This window comes from Phytophthora cinnamomi (assembly GCF_018691715.1).
Source record: "Phytophthora cinnamomi strain GKB4 chromosome Unknown Contig47, whole genome shotgun sequence".
Classification (NCBI taxonomy): Eukaryota; Oomycota; class Peronosporomycetes; order Peronosporales; family Peronosporaceae; genus Phytophthora; species Phytophthora cinnamomi.
The window spans coordinates 168,793-178,625 of record NW_027150980.1 but is presented as its reverse complement, the minus strand read 5'-3'; positions in this window follow the sequence as shown (position 1 = coordinate 178,625).

Below are 9,833 nucleotides of genomic sequence, written 5' to 3'. Positions count from 1 at the left end.
GCAAAGTCTCTGAATCGGCAGGTCGACGATTGAAGTGGTGATTGACGCGCGCGGACGAGAAACGCTCGTTGACACACCAACTCTCTATCTCCTCCCTCTCTTGGAGCGACTGACCGGATGCATTGTAGTTACACAGACATTTGGTGAGGTAAGCGATTATCCGCGGATGTTGTGAAGTAAAACGCTCGCAAAAGCAAAAATCTGGCGAAATTACTTGGCGGGAAAATCTCAACGTACCACCAAACCAAACCGATACTGCCTCGTTCGTTCGGATACTGTCTCGTCCGTTCGGATGCAGACGTCCTATATGAAAACGTGGATAATTCGACTTTTATCCGCGAATCCAAGAAAAATAAGCCAACAAACAAAACGTTCCTACCCCACCACAGTCGAATCTACTACAAAACCACCTCCCGACCTTCGGAGTACGACATTATATACTTGTTAGGGCGGTGTATACTTGTTAGGGCGGTGATGCGTTCTACACCTCTCTCTACACTGCGCACAGCAGCACCACACACCGCACGTTTTAGAGGCAAAACATCATCGTGCTTCAAAAGAATTCATTTATTCGTTTTTCGTTTGTTTGTTTGTTTTGTGTTTTCGTTTTGAATTCAAAGCTCCATGCGCCAAGTCGGATGGAGACTGAAGAACCGGCCCGTGACGCGAGGAGGCTGACTGTAGTCGTAGTTGATTTTGGTGCCGACCACCTCCGATCGGACAACGATCGATCGTGACAGCAGCAGATGACGACGACTTAGCAGTAGTAGAGCCCGCCGAAAGACATGCCAAGACCGCAACTACCGCCGTACAGACCAGCACCGAACATGTTCCAGTAACCGAGCGGATAGGCCCAGCCAGGGTAGCCACCGCACATGAATCCGTAGCGGTAGGGGCCGTAGCCACCCCAGCCACCCCAGCCACCCCAGTTGCCCCAACCGCCGGAACCCCAGCCACCACCCATGCCCCAACCGTACTGCTCCTGCTTGTCTCCGTCATGCTTGTCGCTGACGCCTCCTTCTTTGGCGGCAATTGCTGCTGCGGCACCGGCGGGCGGGTCGATCTTCTCGCTCGTGCCTGTGAGCGTGACGCCATCAGGCAATTCGGACGCTTGGAGCTTCTCGAGCGCTTCGGCGGCCGTCTTGACGGCAACAGGTTGCGCGGCGGCGGCAGGTTGGTCGGCGGCAGTGGCGACACCGAGGACGGCAAGCACGGCGACGACGAAGAGGCTGCACTTCATGGCTGTGGCTATGATTGTGACGCGATGCTGGGAAATGAGGTAGTTGTTCGTGGACCGATAGGTACTCGACTTGCTGTGTGGGAGGCGAGTCGCGTTGTGAATGCTTGTGAGTGCTTGCGAGCAGCCAGCGGTGATACATGCAGGGTCCGCTTCAATTAGTCCGCTTGTGGGCGATTTGTTGGGCAAAGTCTCTGAATCGGCAGGTCGACGATTGAAGTGGTGATTGACGCGCGCGGACGAGAAACGCTCGTTGACACACCAACTTTCTCTATCTCCCTCTCTTGGAGCGACTGACCGGATGCATTGTAGTTACACAGACATTTGGTGAGGTAAACGATTATCCGCGGATGTTGTGAAGTAAAACGCTCGCAAAAGCAAAAATCTGGCGAAATTACTTGGCGGGAAAATCTCAACGTACCACCAAACCAAACCGATACTGCCTCGTTCGTTCGGATACTGTCTCGTCCGTTCGGATGCAGACGTCCTATATGAAAACGTGGATAATTCGACTTTTATCCGCGAATCCAAGAAAAATAAGCCAACAAACAAAACGTTCCTACCCCACCACAGTCGAATCTACTACAAAACCACCTCCCGACCTTCGGAGTACGACATTATATACTTGTTCGGGCGGTGTATACTTGTTCGGGCGGTGATGCGTTCTACACCTCTCTCTACACTGCGCACTGCGCACAGCAGCACCACACACCGCACGTTTTAGAGGCAAAACATCATCGTGCTTCAAAAGAATTCATTTATTCGTTTTTCGTTTGTTTGTTTGTTTGTGTTTTTCGTTTTGAATTCAAAGCTCCATGCGCCAAGTCGGATGGAGACTGAAGAACCGGCCCGTGACGCGAGGAGGCTGACTGTAGTCGTAGTTGATTTTGGTGCCGACCACCTCCGATCGGACAACGATCGATCGTGACAGCAGCAGATGACGACGACTTAGCAGTAGTAGAGCCCGCCGAAAGACATGCCAAGACCGCAACTACCGCCGTACAGACCAGCACCGAACATGTTCCAGTAACCGAGCGGATAGGCCCAGCCAGGGTAGCCACCGCACATGAATCCGTAGCGGTAGGGGCCGTAGCCACCCCAGCCACCCCAGCCACCCCAGTTGCCCCAACCGCCGGAACCCCAGCCACCACCCATGCCCCAACCGTACTGCTCCTGCTTGTCTCCGTCATGCTTGTCGCTGACGCCTCCTTCTTTGGCGGCAATTGCTGCTGCGGCACCGGCGGGCGGGTCGATCTTCTCGCTCGTGCCTGTGAGCGTGACGCCATCAGGCAATTCGGACGCTTGGAGCTTCTCGAGCGCTTCGGCGGCCGTCTTGACGGCAACAGGTTGCGCGGCGGCGGCAGGTTGGTCGGCGGCAGTGGCGACACCGAGGACGGCAAGCACGGCGACGACGAAGAGGCTGCACTTCATGGCTGTGGCTATGATTGTGACGCGATGCTGGGAAATGAGGTAGTTGTTCGTGGACCGATAGGTACTCGACTTGCTGTGTGGGAGGCGAGTCGCGTTGTGAATGCTTGTGAGTGCTTGCGAGCAGCCAGCGGTGATACATGCAGGGTCCGCTTCAATTAGTCCGCTTGTGGGCGATTTGTTGGGCAAAGTCTCTGAATCGGCAGGTCGACGATTGAAGTGGTGATTGACGCGCGCGGACGAGAAACGCTCGTTGACACACCAACTCTCTATCTCCCTCCCTCTCTTGGAGCGACTGACCGGATGCATTGTAGTTACACAGACATTTGGTGAGGTAAGCGATTATCCGCGGATGTTGTGAAGTAAAACGCTCGCAAAAGCAAAATCTGGCGAAATTACTTGGCGGGAAAATCTCAACCTACCACCAAACCAAACCGATACTGCCTCGTTCGTTCGGATACTGTCTCGTCCGTTCGGATGCAGACGTCCTATATGAAAACGTGGATAATTCGACTTTTATCCGCGAATCCAAGACAAATAAGCCAACAAACAAAACGTTCCTACCCCACCACAGTCGAATCTACTACAAAACCACCTCCCGACCTTCGGAGTACGACATTATATACTTGTTAGGGCGGTGTATACTTGTTAGGGCGGTGATGCGTTCTACACCTCTCTACACTGCGCACAGCAGCACCACACACCGCACGTTTTAGAGGCAAAACATCATCGTGCTTCAAAAGAATTCATTTATTCGTTTTTTCGTTTGTTTGTTTTGTGTTTTCGTTTTGAATTCAAAGCTCCATGCGCCAAGTTGGATGGAGACTGAAGAACCGGCCCGTGACGCGAGGAGGCTGACTGTAGTCGTAGTTGATTTTGGTGCCGACCACCTCCGATCGGACAACGATCGATCGTGACAGCAGCAGATGACGACGACTTAGCAGTAGTAGAGCCCGCCGAAAGACATGCCAAGACCGCAACTACCGCCGTACAGACCAGCACCGAACATGTTCCAGTAACCGAGCGGATAGGCCCAGCCAGGGTAGCCACCGCACATGAATCCGTAGCGGTAGGGGCCGTAGCCACCCCAGCCACCCCAGCCACCCCAGTTGCCCCAACCGCCGGAACCCCAGCCACCACCCATGCCCCAACCGTACTGCTCCTGCTTGTCTCCGTCATGCTTGTCGCTGACGCCTCCTTCTTTGGCGGCAATTGCTGCTGCGGCACCGGCGGGCGGGTCGATCTTCTCGCTCGTGCCTGTGAGCGTGACGCCATCAGGCAATTCGGACGCTTGGAGCTTCTCGAGCGCTTCGGCGGCCGTCTTGACGGCAACAGGTTGCGCGGCGGCGGCAGGTTGGTCGGCGGCAGTGGCGACACCGAGGACGGCAAGCACGGCGACGACGAAGAGGCTGCACTTCATGGCTGTGGCTATGATTGTGACGCGATGCTGGGAAATGAGGTAGTTGTTCGTGGACCGATAGGTACTCGACTTGCTGTGTGGGAGGCGAGTCGCGTTGTGAATGCTTGTGAGTGCTTGCGAGCAGCCAGCGGTGATACATGCAGGGTCCGCTTCAATTAGTCCGCTTGTGGGCGATTTGTTGGGCAAAGTCTCTGAATCGGCAGGTCGACGATTGAAGTGGTGATTGACGCGCGCGGACGAGAAACGCTCGTTGACACACCAACTCTCTATCTCCCTCCCTCTCTTGGAGCGACTGACCGGATGCATTGTAGTTACACAGACATTTGGTGAGGTAAGCGATTATCCGCGGATGTTGTGAAGTAAAACGCTCGCAAAAGCAAAATCTGGCGAAATTACTTGGCGGGAAAATCTCAACGTACCACCAAACCAAACCGATACTGCCTCGTTCGTTCGGATACTGTCTCGTCCGTTCGGATGCAGACGTCCTATATGAAAACGTGGATAATTCGACTTTTATCCGCGAATCCAAGAAAAATAAGCCAACAAACAAAACGTTCCTACCCCACCACAGTCGAATCTACTACAAAACCACCTCCCGACCTTCGGAGTACGACATTATATACTTGTTAGGGCGGTGTATACTTGTTCGGGCGGTGATGCGTTCTACACCTCTCTACACTGCGCACAGCAGCACCACACACCGCACGTTTTAGAGGCAAAACATCATCGTGCTTCAAAAGAATTCATTTATTCGTTTTTCGTTTGTTTGTTTGTTTTGTGTTTTTCGTTTTGAATTCAAAGCTCCATGCGCCAAGTCGGATGGAGACTGAAGAACCGGCCCGTGACGCGAGGAGGCTGACTGTAGTCGTAGTTGATTTTGGTGCCGACCACCTCCGATCGGACAACGATCGATCGTGACAGCAGCAGATGACGACGACTTAGCAGTAGTAGAGCCCGCCGAAAGACATGCCAAGACCGCAACTACCGCCGTACAGACCAGCACCGAACATGTTCCAGTAACCGAGCGGATAGGCCCAGCCAGGGTAGCCACCGCACATGAATCCGTAGCGGTAGGGGCCGTAGCCACCCCAGCCACCCCAGCCACCCCAGTTGCCCCAACCGCCGGAACCCCAGCCACCACCCATGCCCCAACCGTACTGCTCCTGCTTGTCTCCGTCATGCTTGTCGCTGACGCCTCCTTCTTTGACGGCAATTGCTGCTGCGGCACCGGCGGGCGGGTCGATCTTCTCGCTCGTGCCTGTGAGCGTGACGCCATCAGGCAATTCGGACGCTTGGAGCTTCTCGAGCGCTTCGGCGGCCGTCTTGACGGCAACAGGTTGCGCGGCGGCGGCAGGTTGGTCGGCGGCAGTGGCGACACCGAGGACGGCAAGCACGGCGACGACGAAGAGGCTGCACTTCATGGCTGTGGCTATGATTGTGACGCGATGCTGGGAAATGAGGTAGTTGTTCGTGGACCGATAGGTACTCGACTTGCTGTGTGGGAGGCGAGTCGCGTTGTGAATGCTTGTGAGTGCTTGCGAGCAGCCAGCGGTGATACATGCAGGGTCCGCTTCAATTAGTCCGCTTGTGGGCGATTTGTTGGGCAAAGTCTCTGAATCGGCAGGTCGACGATTGAAGTGGTGATTGACGCGCGCGGACGAGAAACGCTCGTTGACACACCAACTCTCTCTATCTCCCTCCCTCTCTTGGAGCGACTGACCGGATGCATTGTAGTTACACAGACATTTGGTGAGGTAAGCGATTATCCGCGGATGTTGTGAAGTAAAACGCTCGCAAAAGCAAAAATCTGGCGAAATTACTTGGCGGGAAAATCTCAACGTACCACCAAACCAAACCGATACTGCCTCGTTCGTTCGGATACTGTCTCGTCCGTTCGGATGCAGACGTCCTATATGAAAACGTGGATAATTCGACTTTTATCCGCGAATCCAAGAAAAATAAGCCAACAAACAAAACGTTCCTACCCCACCACAGTCGAATCTACTACAAAACCACCTCCCGACCTTCGGAGTACGACATTATATACTTGTTAGGGCGGTGTATACTTGTTCGGGCGGTGATGCGTTCTACACCTCTCTCTACACTGCGCACAGCAGCACCACACACCGCACGTTTTAGAGGCAAAACATCATCGTGCTTCAAAAGAATTCATTTATTCGTTTTTTCGTTTGTTTGTTTGTTTTGTGTTTTTCGTTTTTGAATTCAAAGCTCCATGCGCCAAGTCGGATGGAGACTGAAGAACCGGCCCGTGACGCGAGGAGGCTGACTGTAGTCGTAGTTGATTTTGGTGCCGACCACCTCCGATCGGACAACGATCGATCGTGACAGCAGCAGATGACGACGACTTAGCAGTAGTAGAGCCCGCCGAAAGACATGCCAAGACCGCAACTACCGCCGTACAGACCAGCACCGAACATGTTCCAGTAACCGAGCGGATAGGCCCAGCCAGGGTAGCCACCGCACATGAATCCGTAGCGGTAGGGGCCGTAGCCACCCCAGCCACCCCAGCCACCCCAGTTGCCCCAACCGCCGGAACCCCAGCCACCACCCATGCCCCAACCGTACTGCTCCTGCTTGTCTCCGTCATGCTTGTCGTTGACGCCTCCTTCTTTGACGGCAATTGCTGCTGCGGCACCGGCGGGCGGGTCGATCTTCTCGCTCGTGCCTGTGAGCGTGACGCCATCAGGCAATTCGGACGCTTGGAGCTTCTCGAGCGCTTCGGCGGCCGTCTTGACGGCAACAGGTTGCGCGGCGGCGGCAGGTTGGTCGGCGGCAGTGGCGACACCGAGGACGGCAAGCACGGCGACGACGAAGAGGCTGCACTTCATGGCTGTGGCTATGATTGTGACGCGATGCTGGGAAATGAGGTAGTTGTTCGTGGACCGATAGGTACTCGACTTGCTGTGTGGGAGGCGAGTCGCGTTGTGAATGCTTGTGAGTGCTTGCGAGCAGCCAGCGGTGATACATGCAGGGTCCGCTTCAATTAGTCCGCTTGTGGGCGATTTGTTGGGCAAAGTCTCTGAATCGGCAGGTCGACGATTGAAGTGGTGATTGACGCGCGCGGACGAGAAACGCTCGTTGACACACCAACTCTCTCTATCTCCCTCCCTCTCTTGGAGCGACTGACCGGATGCATTGTAGTTACACAGACATTTGGTGAGGTAAGCGATTATCCGCGGATGTTGTGAAGTAAAACGCTCGCAAAAGCAAAAATCTGGCGAAATTACTTGGCGGGAAAATCTCAACGTACCACCAAACCAAACCGATACTGCCTCGTTCGTTCGGATACTGTCTCGTCCGTTCGGATGCAGACGTCCTATATGAAAACGTGGATAATTCGACTTTTATCCGCGAATCCAAGAAAAATAAGCCAACAAACAAAACGTTCCTACCCCACCACAGTCGAATCTACTACAAAACCACCTCCCGACCTTCGGAGTACGACATTATATACTTGTTAGGGCGGTGTATACTTGTTCGGGCGGTGATGCGTTCTACACCTCTCTCTACACTGCGCACAGCAGCACCACACACCGCACGTTTTAGAGGCAAAACATCATCGTGCTTCAAAAGAATTCATTTATTCGTTTTTTCGTTTGTTTGTTTTGTGTTTTTCGTTTTTGAATTCAAAGCTCCATGCGCCAAGTCGGATGGAGACTGAAGAACCGGCCCGTGACGCGAGGAGGCTGACTGTAGTCGTAGTTGATTTTGGTGCCGACCACCTCCGATCGGACAACGATCGATCGTGACAGCAGCAGATGACGACGACTTAGCAGTAGTAGAGCCCGCCGAAAGACATGCCAAGACCGCAACTACCGCCGTACAGACCAGCACCGAACATGTTCCAGTAACCGAGCGGATAGGCCCAGCCAGGGTAGCCACCGCACATGAATCCGTAGCGGTAGGGGCCGTAGCCACCCCAGCCACCCCAGCCACCCCAGTTGCCCCAACCGCCGGAACCCCAGCCACCACCCATGCCCCAACCGTACTGCTCCTGCTTGTCTCCGTCATGCTTGTCGTTGACGCCTCCTTCTTTGACGGCAATTGCTGCTGCGGCACCGGCGGGCGGGTCGATCTTCTCGCTCGTGCCTGTGAGCGTGACGCCATCAGGCAATTCGGACGCTTGGAGCTTCTCGAGCGCTTCGGCGGCCGTCTTGACGGCAACAGGTTGCGCGGCGGCGGCAGGTTGGTCGGCGGCAGTGGCGACACCGAGGACGGCAAGCACGGCGACGACGAAGAGGCTGCACTTCATGGCTGTGGCTATGATTGTGACGCGATGCTGGGAAATGGGGTAGTTGTTCGTGGACCGATAGGTACTCGACTTGCTGTGTGGGAGGCGAGTCGCGTTGTGAATGCTTGTGAGTGCTTGCGAGCAGCCAGCGGTGATACATGCAGGGTCCGCTTCAATTAGTCCGCTTGTGGGCGATTTGTTGGGCAAAGTCTCTGAATCGGCAGGTCGACGATTGAAGTGGTGATTGACGCGCGCGGACGAGAAACGCTCGTTGACACACCAACTCTCTCTATCTCCCTCCCTCTCTTGGAGCGACTGACCGGATGCATTGTAGTTACACAGACATTTGGTGAGGTAAGCGATTATCCGCGGATGTTGTGAAGTAAAACGCTCGCAAAAGCAAAAATCTGGCGAAATTACTTGGCGGGAAAATCTCAACGTACCACCAAACCAAACCGATACTGCCTCGTTCGTTCGGATACTGTCTCGTCCGTTCGGATGCAGACGTCCTATATGAAAACGTGGATAATTCGACTTTTATCCGCGAATCCAAGAAAAATAAGCCAACAAACAAAACGTTCCTACCCCACCACAGTCGAATCTACTACAAAACCACCTCCCGACCTTCGGAGTACGACATTATATACTTGTTAGGACGGTGTATACTTGTTCGGGCGGTGATGCGTTCTACACCTCTCTCTACACTGCGCACAGCAGCACCACACACCGCACGTTTTAGAGGCAAAACATCATCGTGCTTCAAAAGAATTCATTTATTCGTTTTTTCGTTTGTTTGTTTTGTGTTTTTCGTTTTTGAATTCAAAGCTCCATGCGCCAAGTCGGATGGAGACTGAAGAACCGGCCCGTGACGCGAGGAGGCTGACTGTAGTCGTAGTTGATTTTGGTGCCGACCACCTCCGATCGGACAACGATCGATCGTGACAGCAGCAGATGACGACGACTTAGCAGTAGTAGAGCCCGCCGAAAGACATGCCAAGACCGCAACTACCGCCGTACAGACCAGCACCGAACATGTTCCAGTAACCGAGCGGATAGGCCCAGCCAGGGTAGCCACCGCACATGAATCCGTAGCGGTAGGGGCCGTAGCCACCCCAGCCACCCCAGCCACCCCAGTTGCCCCAACCGCCGGAACCCCAGCCACCACCCATGCCCCAACCGTACTGCTCCTGCTTGTCTCCGTCATGCTTGTCGTTGACGCCTCCTTCTTTGGCGGCAATTGCTGCTGCGGCACCGGCGGGCGGGTCGATCTTCTCGCTCGTGCCTGTGAGCGTGACGCCATCAGGCAATTCGGACGCTTGGAGCTTCTCGAGCGCTTCGGCGGCCGTCTTGACGGCAACAGGTTGGTCGGCGGCAGTGGCGACACCGAGGACGGCAAGCACGGCGACGACGAAGAGGCTGCACTTCATGGCTGTGGCTATGATTGTGACGCGATGCTGGGAAATGAGGTAGTTGTTCGTGGACCGATAGGTACTCGA